Source organism: Hippocampus comes, unplaced genomic scaffold, assembly GCF_001891065.2.
Source record: "Hippocampus comes isolate QL1 unplaced genomic scaffold, H_comes_QL1_v1.1 scaffold109, whole genome shotgun sequence".
NCBI lineage: Eukaryota > Metazoa > Chordata > Actinopteri > Syngnathiformes > Syngnathidae > Hippocampus > Hippocampus comes.
In genome coordinates this window covers 1430934-1444682 of record NW_017805274.1, presented here as the reverse complement: position 1 = coordinate 1444682, position 13749 = coordinate 1430934, and the positions used below count along the sequence as shown (strand labels likewise).

Here is a 13749-nt window from a genome sequence, read left to right as displayed (position 1 = left end):
ACACACACACACACACACACACAAAAACACAAAAGTGAGTGATGGAACAGCTCGGGGTGGTAACACAAGAAGCTGAGGTAATGCTGTCCTCTGTGGAATTCCTCGCATTGACCCACTTGGGAAAATGCGATTCACCCGCTCAAATGCCACAAATAAGAAATCATGCAAAAGTGGACAGCGCAAAAACGAGCTCCTCCCACAGCTCGAAAGGGACAAACACACGTGCTAATGTTAGCGCGCCTTATTGCTGAACAGTACACATTTCGAAGGTGTTCGTCAAGGATTATGTTGGATGTAAAATGGATATTTTTACATTCCCTCATAACCTTTTGAATGATTTTTGACTACATTCCATTGGGCATGGCTGTCAGTTTCCCCCCGCGTGCGGCGGAATAGATGTCAGTTGCCGTTAGCGTCGGATTAGCAATTAGCATCATCGCGACAAGAGGAATGTGGCGGCATACACAAAGAGCTTTGGTTGAGCCAGCAGCTCTTGCTCGGTGTTTGCGGACCCCCGCCGTGCAACATGCTCGGAAATCCCCCGTTGCGGAGCACGTGCTGGGTAAACTCTCCAGGCCTTCCTCCTGGAGAGGAAATCTTTTCTCTGTTTGTTCCTCTCGCTCTCCGCAAAACTCTCTACCGAGCCATTGCATGAAAAAAATCGTGTTAGAGGTCAAATGAACTCTTTGCATTGTGCTAAAGAGCGATGTGCGGGGAAAATGGACATTTTCCATTGCGCTCATGAGCAGTGCGGAAGCAAAAGTAAGCGAGCTATCCGTCGATGGGAGTCTCGCCTGCTCCACGCCGTCATGCTTTTCAGGCCTTTTACCCTCGGATTTTTGTCATAATTTTTTTTTTTCCTGATGGTGGTTTTATGAGGTGCTAATCTATCAACCCGATGTCGACTGGCTATGAGCGTCCATCAACGCTATCCGTTGCCTTTTAACCTTCAAGGCCGCGCAAGGTTCAAGAGCGCGTCAAGAGCCCAAAAATGACACCGTGGTCATTTTTTTTTTTTTTTTTTTTTTTTGTTATTGCTAACCGCTAACGGCAACGATTAGTTGATAATAGTCACATGTCAATGATTTTGTCGATTAATCAATGAATCGGTGAAATCAAACACGTTTATAGTTCCATCGCTATCCTCATAAACAGGACATTATTTCAAATGCACAGTGCAGGAAATGCACTTTTTTTTTTTAAAATTAAGATTCCGTTACTGGTTTGGTCCGTAACGTGACCGAAAATAGGCAAAAATGTGGACTGCTGTTTTCCAAAGTAAAAGCCGGTGTTTGCACGTTATATTTCGATTCAACACAAGGCTCATAAGTCTGCTTCCATGGAGGAAAGTGGACAATATTTACGGCTGAGAGGCTTGGAATTTAATCATCGTGTGACCTTTGGACTTCAGGTTCTTGCCACGGGCCTCAGCGGTCTGTATTCATCTCTGCCTACCAAGTTGGAAGCTCCCAGTGACGAGTGGCACTGCCTGCAGAGGGACGACTGGCTCCGTGTACCCTCCTTGGTCCAGTTTCTCAATTCCCTGGAATTCTGCAATGCTGTCATCCAGGTTAAAAAAACAATTTTTTTTTTTTTTTTTTTAAAACACTCCCGGCTAGTTTGAAACGCCGGAGCAGATGCCTGGCGCGCGCTATTTGTTTAACGCGGAATTAATGGGGTCTTAGCGCTCGGCTGATGCCGAATCTCCCCCTGAGGGAGGCGAGGAAATGGAACTTTGTCTTTTCCTGCAGCCGCTTTCTCCGGGGACTTGAAAAGGCAACATGAATAATTTGTCAAAAAACATGAACAAATAAGAAGCAATGCAGAGTTTTTTTTTTCCCCTTGTTGTAAATTGTGCTGGCTCAGCGCGTGTTCCATTTTGGTGGAGGAGGTTGGAGAAAGGTGACTATCGATTAGCAATTAAAGAAGGAAAAAAAAGGCTTGTTTCTTGCTTGTGCAAATGTGTTAAAAGGGGAAATGGAGAATATGGATGATGCTATGCATGTTCAAATTTTGAAAAAATAAAAATAAAAAATCATTTGACCGCAAACCAGAACCGGTTCTGGTTTGAAACTACAACCATGTTTCAATACGGCAATTCTTGCTTGAAACCCGAACCCGTATTTGAAACCCTAATTTGAATCCCAAACCCTGACTCGAAACTTTTACTCGACACTTTAATTTTAAACTTAAACTCAAAATATCTGACTTCAAACCCTAACTTGAAACCTTAACCCAAGTTTGAAGCCGTGACTTAAAATGTCAACCCTGGCTAAAAACCCCACTTTGTTTGTCCCGCGTTAAACGTCCTCCACGCTTAACTCGGAAGCGGCGGCGGAAGCTGGCGCGATGACAAGTGCTGACAAGTCCATCCATCTTGTTTGCCCGCCGGTCGGCGCAATCAATAAGGCTCACAATGAGTCCACCCCCACTCATACCCCCTCCAGGTGGTCCTGACCTGACGTTAGCGCCCCCCCACCGTTCCTGAGGGAAGCACTGACATTTCCAGATGTTTTCCTGGTTGATCTGGCTTCACCTTGGGCTCGCTGACCTGGAACATCTCCTCTGGCAGGTGCATCAGCATGGGGGCGGGGTGCGAGGAGGTGCTTGTTGTGGGGCTTGGGAGGGGATGGGGGGGCGGAGGGGTATGATTGACCCATAAAAATAGATCATTGTCACGCGTACGAGTGTTGTTTGGACTGGGCCACCGGATCCTGACGGGTGGGGAGCACAAGGGGGGTTGCCGAGAAGACTTGTTGACGCTCGATTGGCTGATGCATGAAACCTGAACCGAAGTTCGAAACCCTTCTTGGAAACCGTCACATTGGCTTGAAACTCTACTTTGAAACACTAACAGCTTTTGAGGCGCCTAACGTTAACTCAAATCCCGATTTTGAAACCCTAACAATTGCTTGAAACCCTAAACTAAGCTTGAAACCAGACTTTGAATCGCCGCTATTTGCTTGAAGCTTTACTTTGAAACACTAACATTTTTTTGAAACCCTAACCTAAGCTTGAACCCCTACTTTGAATCACTAACATTTGCATGGAACCTTAACTTTAATTTGAAACTCAAATTTGAAAGTGTAACATTTCTTGAAGCCCAAATCTTAGCTGAAAACCCTAACCGCAGTTTGAAGGCCTAGTTTGAAACCATAACTTGAAAGCCTACTTTGAAACCCTGACATGGCTTGAAAGCCTCACCTTAGCTGTAAACCCTACTTTGAATCGTAACATGTTCCTGAAACGCTAACCTTAATTTGAATCCCTACTTTGAAACACTAACATTTGCTTGAAACCTGAACCTTAGCTTGAAACCCTACTTTAATAACCTTAACCTCAGACGGAACCGTACCTCGAAACCTTAACTATTGCTTGAAAACTAAATGTGGTTTTCAGGCCAAATGTGAAACTTTAATACCTTAATTTGACACCCTACCCCTGTCTTGAACGCCCACCTTGCCACAAGTGGCCCCCGAAACTCTTTTCACAGATGCTCTTGTGGGACTTAATCAAAGCGATCTTTCAGGCCTTCTTTGCACCACTGATTTCCTCCAGGAACTAAAAAGGAGGAATTACGAGCCAAGATGGCCACCCAGCTCCGAAATGGCCGCTTTGGGCCGTTTAGCGTAAGTCAGTGTTGCGTGAGATGACCTTGGGACGCTCTATTGGCTCCGCTCTCGCTCACCCAACAAGCGACATTGTCACGCCCGCCCATTTCAAACTCTTCAGCCAGAAAGCCACAAAAAAAAAAAAAAAGGAAGGGGGGGGGGGTGACGGTGTGGGTCCCGCTAGCACCGTTAGCGTCACGAGCTCACCTGTAAATGCCTGTTGGTGTTTGACTGCTCTACGCAGTGCAATCAAGGCACCTGCTGTTCAAGTGGAGAATCGGTAGGAGTGGAGACAAGAGGGAAATCTCGCCACTTTGGTGGCTAGTTTTGGTCCATCCATCGCTCAATTGTAAAAGAGTCGCCAAACAAAGAGTCATCGAGTGGCGTAAAGCGAGAGGTCGCACAGACTCCGGGCGGCAGGAAGTCCCACCCCCAATTAGTGGGAGGTGGTCTCGGGGCCACTTAGCTGTAATTACGGTGCTCCGTCGGAGGGGCCGATCACCGGCAGGTTAATTGTTTGATCCCCGCCATATGTGGCCGCCGCCGCGGTGCCCAACGCGCTCGGCCGCGTGACCGCTAGGCCGCCGCCCGCAAGCCCGAGTAAAAGTTGGGGTAAGCGGCGTCAAGGTCGGCTTACTTCACTTTCCGTTTGTCCACAGCAACGTCGTCCTCGTCGTCAATACAAAATAAAAAAAGTTGATCAGTTCAAGGAAATGTCGTTTACATCCAATACAATGAGCTACAAAACAACTTGAAAAAATATCATTCATAATTCACTTCAAATCAAGAATATTGTTTGGAAGTGTGAATATTATTTTTTTAAATCCAACTTTTGGGTTAAAAAAAAAAAGGCACATTTTTAATAACCCCCCCCGCCCAAACTGCCTTTGACAAGAACTAAAATTACTTTCTGGTGCAAAGAAAGTTTTGTATGTATATGTTTTGGGGGTCTTTTTGGTTTAAAAAAATTCTACATTTTTACTGAAAATAATCAAACATAATTTGAAGCGTAGGACTTACATTTTATTTCATAAATGTTAATGCATTTACATTTTTCAAGACTTTTTTTGGGGGGGGTGAAAAGAAATGCTACAATATTTTCGAACAATTCTGACATTAATTACTCTTGTAAGATAATCACCCCCAAAAAGTTAAAATCACTTTGGTAAAAATAAATGAATAAATAACAGACTGGTGAAAAAAATAATTGTTTTGGTTAAAAAAGGAAGGTTAAAAAAATCTTTGACAAGATTTTCTGGAGAGAAAGCATTCATTTTTTTAGGGTGAAAGTACTTAGCTTTTCATTGGCAAAAAAAAACCATTTATTCCTAAAAACGACCTATTTTAGCAACAAAAAAAGACTGGGTGAAAAAAATAACAAAAAACAAACAAAAAAAAAACAAAACAAAAAAGGACGTTTCGCTTCTCTCACAGAAGCTTCGTCAGCGGTAGACAACCCTGAAGTCTCCGTGAAGACTCCGGGAAGTTGCTCTGCGCTAAAAGGCTGAGCGTGGCCTGTTTGAGGACTTTTTTTTTGTTTGTTTTTTGTTTTTTGTTTTTTACCCACAGGTACAGATGACGACTGACAGAACCCTTTCTACGACTGACTAAAAGGGCACTAGTAATAAATAAAGAAGCGCATGCTGGTGACCTCTGACCCTCGACTGACATATTCAAATATTTATTCTTTTATCAAAAAGATTAGTCAAAAATATCACGCTGACTATTACCGCATTGCTTGTTTATTTCATTTTTGTAACTCCTGCACGAGGACAAAAATGAGCCAAACGATGATTTGCTCATGATTAAAATGCTGATTGAAAAAATAATTGCTTTACAAATGGGGCATGTGATGGGAGGGGAAAAAAAAAAAGTTGTGTTCATGTCAACTGACATGAACATAATTTACACACATCCAATTTAACTCAAATGCAGTCAGATGGTGTCTTCTGTCTGGAAATGTGCATATCCGAAATGCAAAAAAAAAAAAAAAAAGAAATAAAAAAAGTTTAAAAAAAAAAACAAAAAATAAAATAAATATAAAAAAATCAGACATTCTTCCCTCAGATGTTTATTTTTTAAAAATATGTTTGCCTTGGAAAAATGTGACTGCTTTTCTCCCCAAAATGTAATTTTTGTCGCAAAATAATTTCGTTTGAAAAGGATTAAAAATTTACTTTTTCTCTCTAAAAACTGCAAATCTTATCTTTTCTCCCCCCAAAATCTTTTTTGCCACTAGAAAAAAAAGCCTATTCCCTCTCCAAAAGATGCGAGTGCATTTCTGTCTTGAGAAATCTGCCTTTTTTCCTCAATTGCGTATTCCTCCCAAGAACTGTTTTTTTTCTGTCGCCCCCACCCGGACAATTTTCTTGATTGCGCTTTTTGTCAATAATGAGATATTAAAAAAAACATTTTTTTACCTGAAAAGAAATGCTACTTTTTCCCTCAAATTTTTTTTGTTTGTTAATTTCTACCCCCCCAAAAGTCCACAAATATATTCCTTTTCTGACCAAAATATAACTGTCCCGAAGATAAATTTGTACTTCAACTTCACTTGAACAAATTAAAATAAACTTCAAGATGCAACAAATGCAAAATAAATAAATACATGGGGGGGGAAATCAGCAGAGCTGTAGCGTTTTTGAAAATTCAAACAGATTCCTGGATTGTCATCAGGACACTCAAAAGCGGATCAAACAGTCATGATGGATGATGTGATCTCCGAGTATGAAAGTGTGTCCAATCTAATCGCGGCCAGCAATCAGCGCTCACCGTCATGGCCGCCTTTGGCCAATTCGGCAACCGCGCGGCGTCAGCGAGCGAGAGCAATTTGAAAGGACATAAAAATGAGACGGCAACGCGTGTGACATTCCGTGCAGAAATGACGTGATCCAACGCGCCGACGTTTTGATGCGCTGTGAAATGTCACATGAGAGCGCTTGCATTGCGATGATTGCATGGCGGCGCGCTGAGGAAGATTCAGATTTGTCCCGCGTGTGTCGGCCCCCGCGGCAATATATGATTTGTTTTATCTCAATTTGCTCGCCGCTGCCTTGCGGCTGACACTTGAGTGACATTTCATCTGCGACCAATCGGCTCGCCAAGACATGCGTTCCATTTTGGAGGCGGGGGGAGGGGCAAGGAAGGGGACGTTATTGGGATACTTTGAACCAAAACACCGTAAAGCCGGCAAGATGATTTTGTATTGAACGTTAATATGAGAACATAACGCTATTTACTACATTCAAGCCGAGCCGATTGACACTGTCGGTGTGTTTGATGTGCTTTCAATACGGGACACAATAGTCAACTGCTGCACAATCGATAGTTGTGGCGATAGAGATCGAGTCACGACAGCCTAGCGCCATGCTCCGCCCACACCCACCGATGACAGTTTTGTTGTTGTGCACAAATCACCTAGCGCCATGCTCCGCCCACACCCACCGATGACACCAGTGAAAGGTTTTTCAATTTGGTATCAATCGGATAAGAGTTAGATCCTCGAATGTCAGCTTCAATCCAAAATGGCAGACTTCCTGTGTGTTCTTTTCTTTTTTTTTTCGGATCTATTCAAGGTAAACATGACAACCAAATTTCCGTTTCAAAAGATTCCGTTGAGCGCCGGCGGGTGCAAAATTTAACTCGGAGGAATGTGCCTACAAACGTTGTGTGTAAACAGTCTTGAAAAGTCCCTCATTTACACCGTGCCCAAATGGCCAAAAGTCATCCTCCTGGTGGTCTGATCATTTGGCCGTGGCGGCGGCGGCGGCGGGGGGGGGTGAAGATAGGGTGAGCGGCATGTGTGGGCGTATTGTGGTATTTTCAGCTCGTTTTGAGAGCGCGACCGATCACTCGGATTGGATGAAAGAAATCCATCATTTTCCAGTGGAGCGGCTCACGCGTGGCACGCACCTCGCCTGTGGAAAAAATTGCCCATTGCACTGCCAGCACTTTATTAGATTAACCTATTGAATGCACTTCATTAACATGCCAATGAAGCTCGCCGCAAAGCCATTAAACATGATGAGATGACAATTGGATTTTTCTTTCTTTTTTTCTTTTTTTTTTTTTTTTGGCACGAAAATGTATCACCTGCAATTTGGAAGCTTCTTGTGGAGTTCTTGTGATCAGGGCGTTGTTTGGGCAACCACCATCAGAAGTTTAAAAGATTCCATATCATTCCACATGATTTGTTTCAACCCCCCAATATCCAGTATATAGTCATAATTTGAGTGTGGTTTATGTGCCCGCATTGTGTTAAATTTCAATTCAAATTGGATTTTTGTCTACAAAATTTGCCTTTGGCAGAGCTAAAAAAAAAAAAAAAAACCAAAAGAAATCCTTTAATAGATTATGAATAACAACTGCATTGCTGCCTGCCACGACAAAGTGGCAGCTCCAATTCTGCAAATTGCTTCCCGCCCGACGGCGACCGATCTGCTGTGATGAAACCGAACGGTGGCCTATTCTTCACGTTTGCGTATTAATTGCAGCGGGAGTGACGAGTAACTAACAAGGATGGTTGCAGAACGGGCTGCGGGTCAGACGTAATCACCCAGATGCACATCAGCGCTATTGATCGCCTTCTGGCCGTTTTGGCAGGGACGCACGCCGACCCGTATTTGTACACCACGCCAATGCCAATCATCATCAATCCTGGCAGTGCACACCCAGAATCTGAATAGGTTATGAAAAAAGTGATATTCGTGTCTTTTTCACACAGAGAGCCCTTCAAATTGCAGCATCAGAGCTGGAACAGAAAAATTTCGCAGGTCAAGTCTCTGCCTTTCACACAAACGCAGCGAAGGAGGCATATGACCACTTTCATTCAGAAACACAGCGTCCTGCAGTCAACACAATGCAACATCGCGTCCCAAAATCCGATGTTTGACAACATCGGCATCGAATGTGACTTGTAGAAAGCGAAATTTTCGGTTTCACACAGAATGTAATGAAAACATCTTACGAGCCACTTTCTCACTGAAACACAGCATCCCACAATCAGATGTTCGGATGATTTCAGCTCTATGTTCTCATATGTAAAATATTAGTTCCTGAACAGTGTTCAGGTTTTCCAAAGCATCGTTGTACGACAACATTGCTTTGGATTTCACACAGAACTCAGTGAAGGTGACATATAGTTACTTTCACATAGAAACACAGCATCCCGCATTCAGATTATGTTAGATGATGATAGAACCTGTTCTGGCTTATGATGTTGGGTAGTGACGTCTTTATGTTTCACACAGAATCTAGCAAAGGTGACATGGCCACTTTCACGCAGGAACACCGCGTGCCAAGCTCATAACATAATTTGGCGTCTCCCGTGTGGTGTTTATGCAGAACGGTGACCTAGAAAAATGTTGAAAATGCTGCCGCAAACAGTCAGGAAGATCGTGATCTAACTTTTTTTTCTACCTCCCCCCCACTCCTCCGCCTTTTAAGTGACCTCAGGCTGATGGTCCACGTCGGAGGTATTAAGGAGCTAAATGGCGCCGGCCCGAAATGCCACGGGGACTCATCGTCCTCCGCTGGATATTCTCCTGTCATTTGTGCAGACACTCATACAGATGAAAACCGTTTTTTTTCACTGGCATTTTAATAACGATGAAGATTATGTCCACTGTCCAATTGAAACCTTTTCATGATCGATGTGGAACATGTGGACACAACAGATGTGAATGATTTCAATCTGACAAATTGATTTGTAATCAGATTATTATATTTTTTTTTACTCGCGTGTTGTTTGTGCTTTTGTTTCAATATGTACATTTATTGCATGCATGTGGAAAGTTCAACTCAATACTCTCCTACCTTTGACAAAACGCAGGAGTGAAACTAAAAGTATTCATCTCATTACGCTGGTATCGACCGCTATCAATATCCGTATCGATCCGACCACGGCTCGCCTTGTAATTTTGACCACGCGCTATCTCGTGTGCCGTGTTTCACGGCCACGCTGACATCGGGCGCTAATGTCGCCGGTCTCTGCGCGTGAATCATGCACGCTGGCGGCGGGCGCGAGCGCATAAAGACGAGTTACGACTGGCCGTCAGCGAAGCAGCGGCAGATATGCCAAGGAGACCTATTTAGTGCCGACATATGCCCGGTGGGCTCGCAGGATATTATGTTTCTGATGTATGGCCGCTAGTGCAAACACTGCTAAGCGGCCGATGGGCCCGGCTAATGACGACCGCTAGCTGTTAGCGGTGATCTGGAATTTCGTAGCCGGCGGCGCGGCTCCGGGGAAAGCCGACACGCTCGGTTCCTCAGCTCCCCTGCAGCGCGCCGTCGTGTTTGCGCCATTTAGGCGCCATTGATTCGCTACTCGGGGCGTGCCTGCAGCCATCTCCTCCAGCTTGCTTGCTCTTATGAATTGATCACGTGTGCTTTTTGTCAATAGTATGGATCGCGAGTTAAGGAGTTGCCGTTGCTTCTCTGTGGCTATGGCAGTATTTTCGAAGAAAACACGGAGATCCGTGCGTGTGGTAGCACGCTTGAACGTGATGACAAAACATACAATTGTTGGCTGTTACTTTGGCATACGGCCGTGCTTCTCAATTATTTTGTGTTACGCCCCCTCAGAAGAAAACATTTCACGCCCCCTAACTCTCTGTCACGACTATAAATAATAACCGATTAATCAGTTCTCAGCTTTCTTTTTTTTTTTGCCATATATCGGAATCAGTATCGGCCTCAAAAACTCCGTATCGATCGTCCCTACCCAAGATAACAAACACAATTGTTGAGCGTCACCTATGGTGACGAGCCACATGCTGCTTCATCAAAGTCTGCTCATGTGCTGCATGCGCAGCTTCCTCAAGTTTGATCACATGTAGCGCCAACCTGCTCTGGTAAATTTCAATTTCCTGGTGATCACAAGCACACAATTGTTGACAGTTAATTGGCGCACAGATGGGGGGTCTTGCGCAAGACTCACACTCCCCCCCCCAATTTAACCGTCGCACCTGCCGCATGTAAACAATGCCCGCCATTAAGCCCGTTCACAACCGCTATAAATGCCTCCGTTTTTTTAATTTATTAAAAAAAAAAAAAAAAAATGTAATCGTTAGCGGCAGAGCGAAACTCACGGAAAAGTGCGTGATAAGCACTCTCACTTGATCGCTCGCTATCTTACACGGCAACTGTTGCAAGTTCTCCGACTGACTTTCCTCTCATCGTCTTGTCTTGATAAATGTTACATTGAGTGTCAATGATTAATGACATATATGCAAGTTTGATAGCAGATTTTTTATTTATTTTATTTTAACATATTGCTGGCATCAGGCCGAAAACTCAGAAGTCCAAATTAGTTTCTTTGGGGTTTTTTTTCAAAAAATTTTCTTATTGGTCAGTGCACACGCAAGTATGAATTTTATGACATATTGAAGAATCACAAGTGTTGCTGTCTTTGATGATGCAATTTGAATGGTTGAACTCACACACCGTTTTGGGGGTCTGCTGAAAAGTGACTATTTTGGACGTATTTCTATCGATCTATCACACACACACACACACACACACACACACACACACACACACACACACACACACAGACACACACACACACACACACGGTATACAATTCTATTTTTCATACCAATATTTCATTATTTTCCCCTTTCCTGTGTCTTTCTCCACCCCAGCATGCGCCTGTGTTGCCCCGCGTCTTCTCCCTCCTCCCTTCCTGCTGACGTCAGCGCGGCAGCGCGCTTGAAATAGGGCGGCGGAGGTGCGCGGCGCTCTCAGACCAAGACGACGAAAGGGAAGAGAGAAGCCCGCGACTACAAGGAGGAAGAGAAGGAGGAGGAGAGAAGAAGCTGCAGAGAGTGGAGCCCGGAGGATGGCGAACCGTTGCTGACACTTTGGGAATCCAAAAAACACACGCACACGGAGCTGAGAAGCGCACGGGGAGTGTCACACTTGGACTCTTTTGGCATCTTTTTTTAAATACATATTTTTTTTCGCCTGGGAAGTAACGCGGGTAAGTTTGTTCCAATGTATCTCCGTAGACCTGTGTGTGTTTTTGTGTGACAGCTGATCATAATGCGGAGATGTGTTGCATTCGCATGCCAGTAGTGACAGTCTGGACTGGCGTAGCCCAGCGCGCGGCTCAATTGCACGCCACATGTCGGCTTGCACACATCCACACGCGCTCACGCACAGCGTTCGGAGTGATTTAGGATGATGATTTATGACGATGTGGCGCTCCGGAGTCATGTGGCGGCACTTTCACACAAATGTCTTCAAAGCAGGATTAAGAAACACGACAGTGTGGTTGAAGCAGTAGAGCTGTTTTGCGATACGGCCCAAAAACGATATAATACCCCCCACCCAGCCCCCCAACAAAAAAAAAAGGATTGTGATGCATGACCACAGTTATGCGAGGGGACAAGTGGGAGATAGATGGAGGTGTGTTGATGTCATAATTGCAATATCAATATTTGGTCCCATCGAAAGTGCGGAAGATATTGCAAATTCATTCTCTTGTTGGGACAAAATATCAATGTCAGCATGTATCGCATCATTATCTGTTGCAGCACATGACAGATATTTGATGTTGGTGAATCGATTCTTGATGGCAATACTACTTTTGCAAGGGTTCTGAAAAAATAAAAAAATAAATCATTCTCCATACCACCACATATCAGGTCATTATCTCCTGCAAGGCAGTGTCGATACCTGATATTTGTATATCGATACTGTAGTGGGATAGATATTTTTACTTGTCCCAACAGCTAAGCTCTCCAAGGTTATCCAGCAGAAGAATTATCTGGCGATACAAAACTATCATATTTCCAGGTATCACACTGAAGTATAGATCAATAGGTATTTGTTGGTATAACAAAACGGTATCATGATTTCAATATTTTCTTCGGTTTGAAGGCACTGTACCGCATGACCTATTTTGTTACACCAAACTCTCCAAGAGTCAGAAAGTGAAAAAAAGGCAACAATATATCACCATGTATCGCATGCAGTATGGATATCTGACATCAAAATCTTATATCAGCACGACCATTGAAGCATGGGTGCTATCCAAGGTACTGAAAACAAATCCTTTTTATTTCTCTCCCTTTTTTTTTCGCATAACGCTTTCTTTATCTTCACAAGGATCACGGGTGTGCTGGAGCCTATCCCAACTGTCTCCGGGCAGTAGGCGGGTTGCACCCTGAATTGGTCGCCGACCAATCACGGGGCACGTAGACAAATAAAAATTCAAACTCACAATCACACCACCAACAATTTTTCCTTGTTCAATAAACGACCTTTTATGTTTTTGGAATGTGGGAGGAAACCGGAGTACCCAGAGAAAACCCACGCGGGCACGGGGAGAACATGCAAACTCCGCACAGGGAAGCCACGGCCGGATTCGAACCCAGATCCTCTGCACTGTGAGGCAGATGTCTCAATCAGTCGTCCACTGTGCCGCATAAATCATTCTTTTTGAAATGGGACAATGACTATCATTTACCGTATCATCACGAACGGACGGATATTTGATATTAGCATGACCTGATATCTCCAAGGTACTGAAAAGAAACACACATTCTCTGCATGGTGGTGCTGGACAGATATCACCGTGTATGGCGATACCAGCATGTATCGATACGGTTGCTGTTGGACAAACCGTATAATATGTTGCCATTATCACTTTATGGTTGGCCGAAAATACTTCAAAAATCACCAGGCAGCGATTTAGGTCAAATATGAAAACGGTGCCTTCACAGCCTGGCTGGACATTTGCTTCCTATCACACAAAAGCATTTCCAACGCGTGCAACACGATGGCCAAGCACATCATGTCCTGCTTTGGGTTTTTTTTTCCCCCCTTTTTTTTTTTTTTTTTTTTTGTCCAGGCGGCAGCCTATAATCATAATCATAATAATCATATATAATAACAGTGGAGAGCATGTATTGTATTCTGCTGTGTGACTTTATGAGCACAGCGGGCCGTCGAGCTTGGAAGGCGGCTTGAATTGTGCCGTGGGTCACATGGAGGCATGTTGACAACATGTGCACCGTATATTACCTCTGCCAAGGAGCCAAAATTATTGGATACATACACACACACATATATATATATATATATATATATACACACACACACACACACACACACACACACACTATATATA

General features: G+C 43.9%; 1 protein-coding gene and 1 long non-coding RNA gene across 3 annotated transcripts in view; one reads left to right on the top strand and one right to left on the bottom strand.

The window, feature by feature from the left end:
• Window positions 1-13749, bottom strand: part of LOC109515685 (uncharacterized) — a 155616-nt gene that overhangs the window by 16696 nt on the left and 125171 nt on the right. The window lies entirely within an intron of this gene.
• Window positions 11337-13749, top strand: part of fstl4 (follistatin-like 4) — a 104618-nt gene continuing 102205 nt past the window's right edge. Inside the window, exon 1 of the mRNA XM_019869651.1 lies at window positions 11337-11595. The gene's annotated coding sequence lies outside the window, so the exon portion shown is untranslated. The remainder of the gene's footprint in view (window positions 11596-13749) is intronic.